Below are 10633 nucleotides of genomic sequence, written 5' to 3' on the forward strand. Positions count from 1 at the left end.
TAGGAAAAAAATTCTATGATGAGACTCTCAGGAAAATGCAAACCAGAAAATGTTGGTGACTATGGCTCTAATGTCATAGAAAACATGAAAGCAAAGCAAAGATGAGGAAAACAGAGAGAGAGAGAATCCTATCGGTATTTGCATCCTTGGTTCAGGTTGTCGGAGGACCAATTCTATTTCCCTTCTTCCCTAGGTTTGGATATATAAACAAATAGATTCCCTTTTCTGCCAAAACTGGCTGTTTGTATCATTTGCAACAAGAGTCAGGATTAAAATAGGAATGTTTTTAAGCCTGCAACAATTCCTTGTTTCTTGTAACAGTTTCCAATTAGCTCCTCTGACTGGCTTCAAAGCTGGTCATAACCCCCTCCTTCTCTTGCCTCCACTCAGCTGACCTCATCTTTTCTTACTCAGTTCATGGAGTTTGCTTTTGTGGCTTTGCTCTTCTTAGTCTCCTTGTCTGGACTATCTTCATTTCCCCCTCCCTGCCCATCCAAATCCTATCCAACCTTCCCAGCCACTCCCAGTACACATCCATGAAACATTCTCCAAATCAGCCACAGAATTCCCTTTCATAATGTTTATAATATGTAAGGTCTATATCATGCATTCCACATTCCACACCTATGTCTTTTTGTCTTTTTTTTTTTTTTTTTTTTTTGAGACGGAGTCTTGCTCTGTCACCCAGGTTGGAGTACAGTGGCATGATCTCAGCTCACTGTAACCTTCGCCTCCCAGGTTCAAGCGATTCTCCTGCCTCAGCCTCCTGAGTAGCTAGGATTACAGGCACGCACCACCACGCCTGGCTAATTTTTGTATTTTTAGTAGAGACAGGGTTTCACCATGTTGGTCAGGCTGGTCTCAAACTCCTGACGACGTGATCCGTCTGCCTCAACCTCCCAAAGTACTGGGATTACAGGCATGAGCCACTGTGCCTGGCCCTTATGTCCACTTTTTATGGTTTGAGGTCACTCCAAATAAATTATAAACCCCATGAGGACTAGAACTATACCATGTCTTACATTTTGCACTCATAGAGCTACCCGTGCATGCTGATTAATTCAATCACGTGTTAAGAAAAAGCTCAGAAATATTAAGGGAGAGTCCTCTGCGGAAGAAAGTGCAGTGGACATTGTGAACATTTGTAAGTGAGAAATGGCCTAGTACATTGGAGGACAGTTTCACGACACTAAGTTGTTATTCTTATGCTGTATGCTTTCTCATCATTTCCACACAGATAATTTAAGAATGGGAAGTAAGACCTGATGGGGAAATAAGAAGCCAGAATTATTTAGCTGTGAGAAGAAAAAATGGAAGAGGACCTAACAATCTTAACATTTGTGAAAATTTGCTATCCAGAAGATAGGGTTCTTCCTCCTTAGGAATGAAGAATGAGGTGGGGCATAAGCATATAATCACATGATGAAATTTAAGTATGTCTAGATAGATTTTTCACTACAAGGGTGTCAAACAATAAAATGAGTTCTGAACTTTGTATAATGTATTTCTTTTTCTTTTTCTTTTCTTTTTTTTTTTTTTGAGACAGAGTTTCTCTCTGTCACCCAGGCTGGAGTGCAGTGGTGAGAACTTGGCTCACTACGACCTCCATCTCCTGGGCTCAAGCAATTCTCCTTGAGTAGCTGGGATTACAGGTGTGTGCCACCACGCTCAGCTAATTTTTGTATTTTTTGTAGAGATGGGGTTTTGCCATGTTGGTCAGGCTGGTCTCAAACTCCTGGCCTCAAGTGATCCTCCTGCCTCAGCCTCCCAAAGTGCTGAGATTACAGGCGTGAGCCACCACCCCAGGCCTGTATAATGTATTTCTATGGTAGTTCTAAAAAAGTCTTTTTAAAATGGCTTAAGGGTAATTTTGCCTAAAAGTAAGGAATTGAGGCTGGGTGTGGTGGCTCACGCCTGTAATCCCAGCACTTTGGGAGGCCAAGGCTGGTAGATCACAAGGTCAGGAGTTCAAGACCAGCCTGGCCAAGATGGTGAAACACCGTCTCTACTAAAAATACAAAAATAGGGCCGGGCGCGGTGGCTCACGTCTGTAATCCCAGCACGTGGGGAGGCCGAGGCGGGTGGATCATGAGGTCGGGAGATCGAGACCATCCTGGCTAACACAGTGAAACCCCGTCTCTACTAAAAATACAAAAAATTAGCCGGGCGAGGTGGCGGGTGCCTGTAGTCCCAGCTACTCGGGAGGCTGAGGCAGGAGAATGGTGTGAACCCCGCGGGGCGGAGCCTGCAGTGAGCCGAGATCGCGCCACTGCACTCCAGCCTGGGTGACAGAGCGAGACTCCATCTCAAAAAAAAAAAAAAAAGTAAGGAATTGAATAAGACGGCCACAAAAATTTCTTACAAACTCTAAGAATCTACTTTATAAGACTTTTATGCAGAAGGGAGAACAGTTTTTAAATGTTTCCCCATATGCAGATGCTTTTATCATTTTCTCCACAAAAGGAGGATCTCTTACTCCAAATACATACAGGGATAAGTTAAAAACCTTTGCTTGATCTATTTATCTGCTTGCTTCCAAGGGAAAACGTAACTAGGCTCAGTTGTAACCCTATTTCTGCTTATGAAATTATATTAATATCTGTGTTTTTTTTGCATCAAATGGAAGCATAAATTTTAAGTCCAAATCAGGTATTACAAACACTCAACAATATTTCCTGCCTGGACAATGATACCCTTTCCCCAATAATTCTAACATTAACACAAAACAGAGCCCAACTCTGTGTAGTACTGTGCATCAGGACCAGTAGGGCACCAAGGATATGCCCCAGCCCACATCTGGGGCTGGGGTCAGGGAAGGAATGAGTAGGTAATGCATAGGGCACTTTTAGAGCAATAAAATTGTTTTGCCTGATACTGTAATAATGGATACATGACATTACACATTTGTCAAAATCCACAGAATGTACAACACAAAGAGTGAACCCCAATGTAAACTATGGACTTTTGTTTTTTTTTGTTTTTGTTTTTTTGAGACGGAGTCTTGCTCTGTCGCCCAGGCCGGAGTGCAGTGGCGCAATCTCGACTCACTGCAAGCTCCGCCTCCCGGGTTCACGCCATTCTCCTGCCTCAGCCTCCCGAGTAGCTGGGACTACAGGCGCCTGCCACCGCGCCCGGCTAATTTTTTTGTATTTTTTAGTAGAGACGGGGTTTCACCGTGGTCTCGATCTCCTGACCTCGTGATCAGCCCGCCTCGGCCTCCCAAAGTGCTGGGATTACAGGCGTGAGCCACCGCGCCCGGCCATGGACTTTTGTTAAGAATAACATATCAATATTGCCTCATCAATTGTAACAAATGTACCACAGTAATGTAAGATGTTAATAAAAGGGGAAGCTGGGGAGGAAGTGTGAAGGAAGAATATGGGAACTCTGTACTTTCCATTCAACTTTTCTGTAAACCTAAAAGTACTCCAAAAATAGCCTATTAAAAAAAAGTAATTCTAAACGCCTGAATTAGTACTTAGTTGAGGAAAAGAAAGGAAGCATAAAATAACTATATTGCTATATTTTGTTAAGAATATTATGCATAACGCTTATCTATCTGTAGTAAACTGTCTCTCCTACATTTTAAGCATCCAAGAAAAAAAAATCTTATTGCTGTAATGACCAGAGTTTCATTGGAAATAAATTAAACTTGAAGCCATGAATATTTTTTGTGACTTTGCTTACTCACTCTGTGCCAATATTGGGGAGAACACCATATTGTCCTCCATAAGTAACTTATAATACTTATGGCAAACTTTACCCTTTCCTTTTCTACCTCTATTTCTACAGCAACAACTCAGTATCCATTTTAACCTTTATTTGGGTAAAAATATTGGCATCAAAGCTGGATCATGGACAGATAATGATAAAGTGTTTTCATTCTCTGTTCTTGTCATTACACTGTACTTTAGAACCGGAACAAATAATGGGCTTACCAGTTCTCCAGAAAGAATAGTTCCTTTCAAAGACCTTTCTTATGGACATTACAGCCAAGTACAAAAGTTAGACAGTAAGTATTGCCAAAGGCAAGTAAAAGAGTTCTATGGGAGCACGTAATGGGGAATACACTTGGGGAATGAATGTTGTCTGTGAGCTCAGGGAACAAATGAATGGGGGGAATGAAATAATTGCTTGAAGGAATGGGGTGGTTTGAGGAATGACACAGGACTGTATATTTAATATATCAAGTATTTATACATTTATATTATAAAAATAGTATGTATAAATATATACATTTAATATATACATGTATATTATACATTTGGTGTACCAATGTACACCAAATGCTTCATATATATTTAAAGATCACATTCTCAGATGAACACAGCTAGTTCTAAAGAATACCAGCTGTTGGTGAAAGGGACCACTACCCTTTTTCAGTAGGGAAAGGAGGTATATCTTCTTTTTCTATGCTTTCAAGCATCTGTGTTTAGTTGTTCTGGCTATGAATCTCAATCCTCAAACTCTCATGGGTGAAAAATGTCATATTTTTTAGTTTTCACGAATTAAATTAACTTTGACTCCAAGTCTCCCCTTCTACAAGGAAAGTTAGAAATTCAAGATCAGTCATTGCTGGGGCTCCTCTCCCCTGTTGTTCCCAATCCCCTGCCAGGGAGGTGCAGAGGCCTTACATAGCTTCAAGCACGGGGAGGTCCCCTCCTTCATCTGCCCACACTGGGTTCCGTGGAAGGCGCCCACTGTTTTAGTCCTCAGAGTCCCTCAGATCTAAGGACTCTGCTGCTTTTATACCACTGTTGGGTACAAGAGCCTTTGGCGAGCCAGAAATGCTTGGCTCCATCTTCAAGGCACTACCAGGGATGAAAGTGCAGGAGAAGAACAAGTGTGCATGACAGCTCTCATTTTCTCTTTTTTAAAAAAATTTAAAATTTCTTATATTAATGTCATGTATTTAAAAAATTTTTTTTCTTATTTAGTAGGACTTCAGAATGACACAGAAAAACAAACATCTCTCATTGTCAAGACATACTCACCCTTTTCCCCAGAGGCAAACCCAGTTCTCTTTTCCCTCCAGGGAATCCAGCATAGCCCTCTCTATGTGTTTAGGAGTTTGGAAAAAAAGACCAAGAAGGGAAGTATCTTGGAAGCCACTTCTGCTTTCCTCCTTGTGACATATTAATATTCCCTGCAGCAAAGAAGCACGGGGCCTACTATCTTCCTGAATATGGGACAAGAAAGAGGAAAATACACAGAGAACGCCATAAATACCTATCTCAAAAGCTCCATCCTCCCACACAGTCAAATTGCGCAAGCTTGCTCAGCTGAGTTAACAGGGAGACTCTTTTGCCTGCAAACAGGTCAATCACCAGTAAGCTATTATACTTGATACCTACCCTCTTCTACAAATTAACTTAGAAATTCTGATTGGGAAAGAAAAGTCAAAGGTCAGAGGAATAAAATGGGTGTGTAAAATTGTTTTCATAGTTTACATTTATTTTTCCTACAAGTTTAATTCCAGTAGGTAAAATATTAAAAGTATGAGCACCGGTAATCGGGGTCAATTGATAAAGTTAGAAAATTCCAGTAGGTATTTCGTCCTTTCAGAGCATGACTCTACCTTTAAAAATGTCAATGAGAATGTAATTTAGATAGTTACGATTGTACTGTAAGAAGAATCACCTGATGATTTGTAGTAACTACTCTCATAAATATTTACATTTAACTTACATCCACTGATATTTTTTCCTAAAATAATCTGGTAAAGAGCAAGGCAAGTCACTACAAGCAGTTTCTTCAGTGATATGTTTGCAACTTCTCTAATAACTTTTGCTCTGTAATTATTGCTTTTCTTTTCCTAGAAGCTCATGTGTTGACAAAGGGAAACATAGGAGTCTCCATTTTGTCTGGAGACTTCTCTGTTCTGCTTTAGTTTTGGATACATTTATGCATATGATAGCAATGCTAAGTAAAAGTTAGAATATATGGTAATGTAGGATGAGTAATGTGTGTGTGTGTGTATGTATGTGTGTGTGTGTGTGTGTGTATATATATATATATATAACAGAGATTCTTTGCTGTTACCACAACAAATCATGGGAAACCACAAGGGCTTTTCATGCATTTTTCTATTTAAAGGGCCGTCTATATAGAATATTTGTCAAATCCCTACCATGTACTAAGTGAAAGATTTCTTTCCTAAATATTTTTACCATTTTTCTTACTTATAGTTTATAATTTTATTTAATAGAAACATTATTTCCTTTAAGTATTATTTAAAGGGAACATGGCTTTTAATTAAATATCAATGTTTCAACTGTGCATGGTGGCACGTGCCTGTAAGCCCAGCTACTTGGGAGGCTGAGGCATGAGAATCGCTTGAACCTGAGAGGTGGAGGTTGCAGTGAGCTGAGATGGCACCACTGCACTCCAGCCTGGGTGACAGAGCGAGACTGTGTCTCAAATAAAAAAAAAACAAAACCCACAGTAAAACAAATAAATATCAATGTTTGTTGAAACTATTCCTTAATTATATTTCCCTAAACTTATTCTAAACAAAAAGATATATACATCTGCCACTAATTACCCATGTCTATATATCATGGTTCATAGAATCTGGGACATTAAAACTGCACACACGGAAGCCAGCAATTAGCTGTCAGTGTAACGTGAGGATGTGTGTCTGACTTTTTCCTTAAGATTCCAAGAAACGAGAGAAATCTTTTTCCTCCAGCATTTTCTAAGTGGCATAGCAATTGAAGAATAAATCATCTACATCAAAATTTTTATCACATAGAAATGTGTACTCCTAGAGTATTACACAGAACAAAGAATTACCATAGATAATTTCTTCTGGATTTTTGGCTTTGCCTGACCTTCTGTCACTGTATTCTTCATCCATCATGTATTGATTCACCAAAAAACTTTTATTGAGAGCTTACTATGAATCAGGTATATTCTTAGAAACATAAAAGCAAATGCAGTCTACGGCTGAAATGCTGAATTGTGTACCATGGTCACTGTGGGAGCTCAATTCTACTAACTAACTTGGTTTGGGGTGGTGGTGGTGAGGGAGGGTGGCTCTGAGTTTCAGATTGACCACTTGGCATAGGGTGGGTGCTTGGAGGGCTAAGGCAATGGGAAGTGGCTCAACCAGTTTCCTGAGAGTAACAGCCATGCAGTCATGTCAGAGCAATGAGTAGACTCCCAGGCAGGTGGTCTGTAGTAGGGAGGCCTGGAAGTGTGTAGCACTGCCCTGGTTTGTGGTAGTGCTATTCCTTTTCCCAAGAGGTCAAGAGCCAGATGGATCACAGGCCTAGAGTACCTAGGGTGAGAACTATGAAGGATAGTATTGTTTACCACCCCAAAGCTTCCCCAGCCTCCTTCCTTTGCTGTGAGGGGTAGCCATGTGATCCAATTCTAATGCAAGAACTATTAAAAGATGTCTGTTGGGAGTAAGAGGCAGGCTTTTGAGAAATCTTTTGCTTTCCTGATAAATAGGGTTAAGCATACCTGGCAAGAACATTTTTTCTTACTTTTGTTTTCCAGCCTTGAATATGAGCATGCTGCATGCTGCAGCAGTATATAGTAATCAAAGGCAACAAGCCAAGGATGATGGAAGAACAAGAGAGAAGCAGGCTGGGTCTTTGACATTGGACAGCCAGAGTCCCAGCCCTGGATGGCCTGTTCCAGACATCTTGTCAAGTGAAAAAAAAAAAAAAAAAAAAAAAGGAACACTTATTTGGTTAAGCCACGATTGGGATTTCTGTTGCTTACTGTCAAACATATACCTAATTGAAATAGAAACAAGGCTAAAACTCTATGGAAAACAATGAGATGGCTGTGGGGATTCAGCTATTGAGGTGGGAGTAAGAGATGAGAGATGCAGGAAACTAGGATGAAACTCAGTGATAAGGATAAGGCAGAGCACAATTGGCAGAAGGCTGATTTTCAGATTTCTTTTTCTTTTTTTTTTTTTGAGACAGAGTCTCGCTCTGTCACCCAGGCTGGAGTGCAGTGGCACGATCTCGGCTCACTGCAACCTCCACCCCCTGGGTTCAAGTGATTCTTCTGCCTCAGCCTCCCAAGTAGCTGGGACTACAGGCACACGCCACCATGCCTGGCTAACTTGTATTTTTTGTAGAGACAGGCTTTCACCATATTGGCCAGGCTGGTCTCGAACTCCTGACCTCGTGATCTGTCTGCCTTGGCCTCCCAAAGTGCTGGGATTACAGGTATGAGCCACCACGCCTGGCTGATTTTCAGGTTTCTTAGATACCCTATGACCAAACAGGATCGGACTCAGAACCCGGGAGAGGGGTAAGGCATCTAGATTAGGGCATGGCGAGGTGGTTTGTTTGTTTGTTTGTTTTGAGACAGGGTCTTTGTCATCTAGGCTGGAGTGCAGTGGTGCAATCAGAACTCATTGCAGCTTTGATCTCCCAGGCTCAAGGAATCTGCCCACCTCAGCCTCCCGAGTAGCTGGCACTACAGGTGTACACTACCACGCCTGTCTAAGTGTGTTTTTTTTGTTTGTTTGTTTTTGTTTTGAGACAGAGTTTTGCTCTTGTTGCCTAGGCTGGAGTGCAATGGCGTGATCTCAGCCCACTGCAACCTCTGGCTCCCTGGTTCAAGCAATTCTCCTGCCTCAGCCTCCTGAGTAGCTGGGATTACTGGCGCCCACCACCATGCCTAGCTAATTTTTTTGTTTGTTTTTTTGTTTTTGTTTTGTTTTAGATGGAGTTTTGCTCTTGTTGCCCAGGCTAGAGTGCAATGGTGCAATCTAAGCTCACTGCGACCTCTGCCTCCCGGGTTCAAGTGATTCTCCTGCCTCAGCCTCCTGACTAGCTGGGATTACAGGCATGTGCACCATGCTCAGCTAATTTTGTATTTTTAGTAGAGACGGGGTTTCATCATGTTGGTCAGGCTGGTCTTAAACTCCTGACCTCAGGTGATCTGCCCACCTCAGCCTCCCAAAGTGCTGGGATTACAGGCGTGAGCCACCGCGCTTGGCCTAATTTTTGTATTTTTAGTAGACACGATGTTTCACCATGTTGGCCAGGCTGGTTTTGAACTCCTGACCTCAGGTGATTTGCCCACCCTCAGCCTCCCAAAGTGCTAGGATTACAGCAGTGAGCCACTGTGCCTGTCCCAGGCTAAGTTTTAGAAAAGTTTTTGCATAGTATCCCATGGTGTATATGATACTGTGCAGCCATAAAAAAAGGATGAGCTCATGTCCTTTGCAGGGACATGGATGAAGCTGGAGACTCAGCAAACTAACACAGGAACAGAAAACCAAACACCGCATGTTCTTACTCATAATTGGGAGTTGAACAATGAGAACACATGGACACAGGGAGGGGAACATCACACACTGGGGCCTGTCGGCAGGTGGGGGGCTAGGGGAGGGATAGCATTAGGAGAAATACCTAATGTAGATGATGGGTTGATGGGTGCAGCAAACCACCATGGCACATGTATACCTATGTAACAAACCTGCACATTCTGCACATGTATCCCAGAACTTAAAGTATAATAAAAAAAAAAATTAAAAAAAAATTTTTTGTAGAAACGGGGTCCCACTATGTTGCCCAGGCAGGCCTTGAACTCCTGGGCTCAAGTGACCCTCCCACCTTGGCCTCCCAGAGTGCTGAGATTACAGGCATGAGCCACTGTGCCCAGCAGGCATGGAGAGTTTTGAGGGCAGAGAAGGAGCCAAATCTATGTCTTCTATTGTCAAATTTCTCTTAAAATTTTATCCCATTGTTTGAAAGCTCCAAGATCATGTCTTTCATCATGCAAACCAAAAAGTGAATACTATTTTTCTTTTTGGAAAATCACAACGTGTATTTCCTCATTGATAGATTGACTAAAATACCTGTTAAAGTGATTGATCTAAATTACAAAAATGAGAGTCAAGAGGTCTTACAGAACTAACACCTATGGAGCCCTGTGATTCAGCTGAGAAAAATATGACAATAATAATAAATATAGTATTATATTAGCGAAGAAAATGAATCACATTTAAAGATGATTAAAGCCTTTCTTATTAAAAAGTAGAAAGTGTACAGGAGAGGCTGGGTGCAGTGGCTCACGCCTATAATCCCAGCACTTTGGGAGGCCAAGGTGGGCAGATCACTTGAGGTCAGGAGTCTGAGACCAGCCGGGCCGACATGGTGAAACCCTGTTTCTACTGAAAATACAAAAACTAGCCGGGTGTGGTGGTACACACCTGTAATCCCAGCTACTTGGGAGGCTGAGGCAGCAGAATTGCTTAAACCTGGGAGGCAGAGGTTGCAGTGAGCTGAGATTGCACCACTGCACTCCAGCCTAGGTAACAGAGTGAGATTCTGTCTCAAAAAAAAAAAGTATATAGGAGGTATAAAATGTAGCAAATGAGGTGGGGGGGTCAACCCCCCGCCTGGCCAGCCGCCCCGTCCGGGAGGTGAGGGGCACCTCTGCCCGGCCGCCCCTACTGGGAAGTGAGGAGCCCCTCTGCCCGGCCAGCCGCTCTGTCCGGGAGGGAGGTGGGGGGGTCAGCCCCCCGCCCGGCCAGCCACCCCTTCCGGAAGGGAGGTGGGGGGGTCAACCCCCCGCCTGGCCAGCCGCCCCGTCCGGGAGGTGAGGGGCACCTCTGCCCGGCCGCCCCTACTGGGAAGTGAGGAGCCCCCCCGCC

The 10633-nt window shown here is 42.7% G+C and overlaps 1 long non-coding RNA gene across 1 annotated transcript; it reads left to right on the top strand.

The window, feature by feature from the left end:
* The first annotated feature begins 1294 nt into the window (after positions 1 to 1294).
* LOC109025906 (uncharacterized) lies at positions 1295 to 7629 on the top strand. Its single transcript, XR_002004864.3, has 4 exons — positions 1295 to 1396; positions 3915 to 4012; positions 5153 to 5329; positions 7507 to 7629. It is a non-coding gene; the product is annotated as an uncharacterized lncRNA (long non-coding RNA).
* Positions 7630 to 10633: the final 3004 nt, after the last annotated feature.

This window comes from Gorilla gorilla, chromosome 11 (genome assembly GCF_029281585.2).
Source record: "Gorilla gorilla gorilla isolate KB3781 chromosome 11, NHGRI_mGorGor1-v2.1_pri, whole genome shotgun sequence".
Lineage (NCBI taxonomy): Eukaryota > Metazoa > Chordata > Mammalia > Primates > Hominidae > Gorilla > Gorilla gorilla.